General features: G+C 39.1%; 1 pseudogene; it reads left to right on the top strand.

Annotated features, from left to right (window-relative positions):
* The first annotated feature begins 297 nt into the window (after positions 1-297).
* Positions 298-4,658, top strand: LOC103663112 (annotated as a pseudogene).
* The last annotated feature ends 2,024 nt before the right edge of the window (positions 4,659-6,682 follow it).

Here is a 6,682-nt window from a genome sequence, read left to right as displayed (position 1 = left end):
TATTAGGGGAGAGTTGGGGTGAAACACAATTTGTGGTCAAAATAAGTTTGGAAAATTCTTTGTTAAATGATGTTAAAGAGAGTTCTTTACTGTAGGACTTCTCAGAGCCTTCAAATGAGATTTGTTTTAATGGCAAATAGGAAAATTGAGGAAAAATTGCTTTACACACACTGATCAGAAGCTCAAACGAGACAAATGGCAGAACATGGCAGAGATCAACATGGATGTGACAAGGAGTGCCATGGTTAGGGACTGACTGCATTACTCAAGTCAGGAAAAATGAAAAGCAGGAATAGAATGAAAACCCTTGCTCAGGTGTACACCTGGAAAGAAACAAAAAAGGCGGCGAAGGTAAATTTATCAGCATCACAAATAGAGCCTACCTCTGACTTACTGGAAAGTTGCTACTTGCTGCACCACAATTTCTCTTGGAGTCTGCTTCCTTTTTGAAGTAGAAGGAGAGGGTCTCTTGTTTGCCACTGTATCTCTAGTGTCTAGAACAGTGTCTATCACAGAGAAAGTGCTCAAAAATCATTATTCCAATTGAGCAAATAGTAAATCAGTGGTGGTAGAACCATAAGAATAGTGAAAATTCCATTATTTGGAGACTTTCCAATGGTTGGCCCACATGCAGAAACCAAGAGTTCCAGGTGTTTCCTAATCCTGTCTCTATTCTGAGAGATTACGCTTAAGGGGTTCCCCACAGGAAAAGTTTGCAAAGTCTTGGCAACTTGCCAGTGCACATGAAGGCACAATCAAGGGTGGCTATTAATAGGAAAACAATACAATTTGAAGGGAGGCTGACTGTCCTTTGTGCAGTTTCTTCTTATTTATTAGTGAATGTTTATTATAAACCTAACCTTAGAACTTGGATTTTTACATTAGTAATACCTCACATTTGTAAAATAGTTTTCAAGTCTCTTCAAAATTGACTCTTTTAATCCTGAAAAATAAGTGACAAGTAGCCCATCGTAGGAAGAGAAAAATTAAAGTGGATCTGATGAATGATTTGGTCACGACATTATTTTATGGAAGATCTAAGATTAGAACCTAACTAATTCTTCCATCTTTTATTCCTTACAACACACAGAAGAGTAAACACTAATTCCATCTGGTTTGAGAAATCCCCTGACTTGTAATGGAATGGAAACTTTCTTTTAAAAATAACCTCTATAGAAAAAATTTAAAAAAGAAGTCTACATGACTAATTCTCCTAAAATAATAAAACAATTATAAGACCACATAAAAGTCATCTAAAAAGCTGGGTGAAGAGAAGATCAAAGACGCTTATGTAAGGACAAGATAGAAGCCAAGCTTCAAAATTCAAAGCTTTTGTGAGCTCTAATCATTTCGCTTGCATTCATAAAATCTTAAACATTTTCTCTCTACTTTTTGATGTATAATATTCAATCAATTGTAATGGAATATAAGTGGATAGTACTTGTAATGGCCCCTGAGCATGAAAGTGAAAACCATGGCACCTGCACAGCACTGCCGCCTAGAGGAAAGTGGGCCTTTTTCTGCCAGTCCAGATGCTTTTAGATAAGAAGAAAAGAGAAAGGGCCCTGGGATTGGTGCCATTGTTATTCCTCTCCTTCTAGGTTATATAAAATAGAAAAATTTTGGATTTTCCTCTTTTCCATTCTAAAGTCATAGGCAATGACTAGATTTACTGCTAGGAAGTCCATGTATATTTCCTTTTCAATGGATTTATAAATTCCATTATGTTAATATCAAAAATATGTAACAGATATAAAAGAGATGGAGGATCCTGCTGTGACTTCCTAGGGAGGGGCATTTTTCCAGTTTATTGAGATTTGAATTATTGGTGGGGCTAAGGCCTCATGACTGACCTTCTTCTTATGCTATTACCAGTACAGAGAGCTGGCATTGAAACTCATGTGATTAAAAAATTCATAAGTCCTTTAAAACTGTACATTTTGACAGATAAAAAGAATACAAAAATATTCACAAACTGCGTAGCTAGTGAATTGTGAGCTTTTAACAGGAAAAGAAAATCAAAGGCACCATCTTTTCAAAGGATTGGTTGAATCTAACCACTTTCTCTCATTTTTTCTGGTGTATATTTATGAGATTAAATGTACCAAAGAGCAAGTGAAGTGTGGTGGTCTTCAAACAGTTAAACAACAAGCTCCTGTTGAGAAAACACTTTGTTGTAGCAAAGTAGCTTCTAATCCTAAATTTTACAAATGGGTGGGGATGTGGGAGGAACTTTTGATGGCAAAATGGGAAAAGAGAGAAGAAAGAAAATTTGAGTAATAGCAGAGGGGGTACAAAGTAGCACTCAGACTAGAAGATACTCATTTTCTACCCTTAAATGCAAGGAAAACCATAAAAATTTCTGCCATTGAAGCCCCAGAAAATTTTCACAGAATATTGGGTTTTTATAGAGAACAAAGATAGTCACATCTCCTAAATTTCCTTCCTTGAAACATTTATGTAACAGTAATTAGGAATAGACATCAAAATAGTTTCTAAGTTTTGAACAGTTTAGGCAGAACCCATCTGCATTTATGTGACTGAACACTGAACCATTACCGAAAACATCCTGTAGAGAGTGTATCTCACTTGTCACAAAGAATTGATTGGTTCATCGTGTCCCATCATGGGATCAAGAACTAGAACATTTAAATAAGAGAACATGCAGAGAAAGACAGTGGATGAAAAGGACAAGAATAGAAATATGATACAGTCAGTCACCAGAATAATGAGGGATGGTATTAACATTAAAAGTAATAGTAGTTGTTGGGCATATCATTTATAATTTCATATATATATATATGTGTGTGTGTGTGTGTGTGTGTGTGTGTGTGTGTGTGTGTGGTATTCCATAGTGGGTATTCAGTTCATCTTGAGTAATCTCTTGGTTGTCTTATAAAAGCTCCTATTTGACAAGAGTTCTATCAACATTTATTAAAGAAAGGTGCTATTTACTAAAGAAAGGGTAGATCTAGCCAACATGTGTTATTTTTATCCTGGTACCTTGAGTGAAAAATCACATAAGCATATCACTTAAAGAATGATGTCTAAACAGAGTCTATTGTTACTTGAGTGACTTCAGTCCAAAGTACTTTGGGAACTATAAAATGTCACAGATTCCTTCATCATAAAGGCAGTGTGCTGCAGGGGAGTTAATTCCTAGCTCTACGGGAGAAGTCTTGACTCCCAGTTCTGCCACTCATTGACCAGCTATGTCTCTATGGGAAGGTCACATGTAATCTGATACTTCTCTTATGTGTAAGAAGATAATTATTCTGTCTATCTTCAAGGACTACACATACCAAAATAATGCATATGACTATTATTATTTTTTATTAACAACATAAATAATAATAATTCCTATTTCATAGCACTTGAAAAGTGCCTTCAACTACTTGATCCCATTCAAGTAGGCTGCTGAATTGGGAAGGGGCTCCTTCAGCCTGGGTCTTGGATAAACATGAAAGCTGAACACGAACATGGTATCACCATCAGTATCTTCCTGTGGAAATTTGAGACCAGCAAGTATTATGTGACTATCATTGAAGTCCCAGGACACAGAGACTATCAAAAACATGATACCGGCACATCTCAGACTGGCTGTGCTGTCCTGATTGCTGTTGCTGGTGTTGGTGAATTTGAAGCAGTTATCTCTAAGAACGGGCAGACCCGTGAGCAAGCCCTTCTGGCTTCCACAGTGGGTGTAAAACAACTAATTGTTGGTGTTAACAAAATGGATTCCACTGAGCCATCCTACAGCCGAAAGAAATACAAGGAAATCATTAAGGAAGTCAGCACCTACATTAAGAAAATTGGCTACAACCCGACACAGTAGCATTTTTGTGTACCAATTTCTGGCTGGAATGGTGACAACGTGCTGGAGCCAAGTGCTAACATGCCTTGGTTCAAGGGATGGAAAGTCACCCCTAAAGATGGGAATGCCAGTGAAACAACACTGCTTGAAGTTCTGCATTGCATTCTGCTACCAACTTGTCCAACTGGAAAGCCCTTTTGTCTGCCTCTCCAGGATGTCTACAAAATTTGTGGTATTGGTACTGTCCCTGTGGGCCGAGTGGAGACTGGTGTTCTTCAACCTGGCATGGTGGTCACCTTTGCTCCAGTCAGCATTACAACTGAAGTAAAGTCTGTTGAAATGCACCATAAAGCTTTGAGTGAGGCTTTTCCTGGGGATAATGTGGGCTTCAATTTCAAGAATGTATCTGTCAAAGATGTTCATGGTGGCAGTGTGACTGATGACCGCAAAAATGACCCACCCATGGAAGCAGCTGGCTTCATGGCTCAGGTGATTAACCTGAACCGTCTAGGCCAAATCAGTGCTGGATATGCACCTGTGCTGGATGGTCACACAGAGCACATTGCTTGCAAGTTTGCTGAGCTGAAGGCGTAGATTGTCATTCTGGAAAAAAGCTGGAAGACAGTCTCAAGTTCTTGAAATCTGGTGATACTGCCATCATTGATATGGTTCCTGGCAAATCTATGTGTGTTGAGAGCTCTCTGACTATCCTCCTCTGGGCTGTTTTGAAGTTTGTGACATGAGACAGATGGTTGCTGTGGGTACCATCAAAGCAGTGGACAAAAAAGCAGCTGGAGCTGGCAAGGTCACCAAGTCTTCCCAGAAAGCTCAGAAGGCTAAATGAATATTGTGCCCAATACCTGCCACCCCGGTTTTATTCAGTGATGGAAAAATGGCCTCAGAACTGTTTGTGTCAATTGGCCATTTACGTTTAGTTGTGAAAGACTAGTTAATGATAACAATGCATTGTAAAACTTTCAGAAGGGAAGGAGAATGTTCTGTGGACCGTGTGTGTGTGTGTGTGTGTGTGTGTGTGTGTGTGTGGCAGTTTTAAGTTACTAGTTTTTAAAATCAGTACTTTTTAAGGGAAACAACTTGACCAAAAATCTGTCACAGAATTTCAAGACCCATTAAAACAAATGTCTACTGAGGAAAAAAATTCTTCTTTAGTTGAATGACTTTCAAGTTACTCTATAGACTTTTCTGTTTTCTAGAAACTAATTCTTTCCAAAACACTCAAGAGTTTTCAGTTCCTAGTCTCCTCATCATTATGATTTTCCTAACTCTATAAATACACTATCAAGACACCTTTTTTCTTGTGTCTAGTACAGTACTTAAAGTATTAAATTTAACTTTATATTTACTTTTCTATCTCTCCCATTAGGTTATGCACTTCTCTATGTGTGTAGGGAAGGAGAGAGAAGTTCACAATCAATCATTTTTGTTTGTTCGTTTCCCTGAGGAAACATACATAGATCTTCGTACATAAAAACCCTTAATCTATAGCATGTTAAACTAGTAAACTCAATATTAATTGAATTTAACAATGTTAAGCAGCATCAAAAATGTTGATATCTAATAATGGAAACTCAGTTTCTGGAATAAAAGAGGCTACAGTTCAACTTGATTGACCATTTATCCTGTCAAATGCCATGGCGGAACAGAGGACTCTTGATATGCAGAGTACAGAGACATTGCCCTCCAAAACTGATGGTAGAGTCTAAAGAGATTTCACAAGATGATCTTTCACAAGGTCATCAGTTATTTAACCTGAAATTGGAAAGACAAGTGTGCTTCCATATAAAGCAGAAGTAGTAAAAAATTAATCCTACAAAATACATTGGGACCATACTATAAATGTCTAGTGGAGGGGATACAATTTAATGGCAATAAAAGTAAAGTGTGACCAGTTAAAAACAGAGCCAGCCTCAGAGGCACACAGCCAGAACAGTCACACTGGGCTGTATGCTCAGAAGGGCCAACCTCTTGAAGTGTAAACTCTGAAGTGGCTGTCTTGAAGTGTTTAAATACTTTTATTTTTGAATTCGTGTTTTATAAATAAAATCCAGTGGAACAATGGAGCTTGTGTCAGCTCATGCAGGCTGGCTTCTCACTGCTTGCCCCCTTCATTAGGAGGGTTCTTAGCTCCCAGCTTTCCTCCCTTTTGCACCCCAACCACTCCTGATCACCACTGGGGGAACAGGTATCAGTGGCCCATGAAAGCATGTGTTCTGCCATCACATCCAGGGGTTTCCCCTGTGGTGAGCACAAAGAAAGTCAGAGACAGATGCACACCTCAAGGCATCTTTGGGGAGGGGAGGGCATATGTGTACATGTAAGCAGCATGAATCCGTGCCCGGGTTGGCACAGCCATAGCAAGTTTAGCAGGTGACTTGATGGGTACTTCACATCCGCCCTGCACCAAGTACATCCCAGGATGGAGATTTCATTGTTTGTGGGGTACTTGTCCAACGTGTGTAGACAGGGAGATCGATTTCCCTGATGCTGGAAGGACCCTCCATTTTCATTTTGCCATGGGACATGTAAATGATGTGGCAGGTCCTGGTTATAAAATAGCTGAGTTGGGAATACTCTAAAACACCTAACCCAATGCAGGTGTGGCAGCCTAGTAGTTTTCTCAGGCATTTAATTTGAGACTTTGATGATAAATAAGAGTTATCCATGCAAAAAAAGAGAATGAGGAAGGCTTCAGGAGGAGGAAATAACATGTGAAAACCCCAGTCAAATCAGAGCACGAGAAATACTCCAGGGACCAAGAGAAGTTGGGTAAGGTGAAAGGGGACAGTGAGTGCACAATGGAGGACAGGAAGGCCAGTCGCAGTTAGGGAGGAGGTCAGCAGCTGTGCA

Source organism: Ursus maritimus, unplaced genomic scaffold (genome assembly GCF_017311325.1).
Source record: "Ursus maritimus isolate PB19 unplaced genomic scaffold, ASM1731132v1 scaffold_12, whole genome shotgun sequence".
Taxonomy (NCBI): Eukaryota; Metazoa; Chordata; class Mammalia; order Carnivora; family Ursidae; genus Ursus; species Ursus maritimus.
This window is presented reverse-complemented; position numbering and strand designations above follow the sequence as displayed.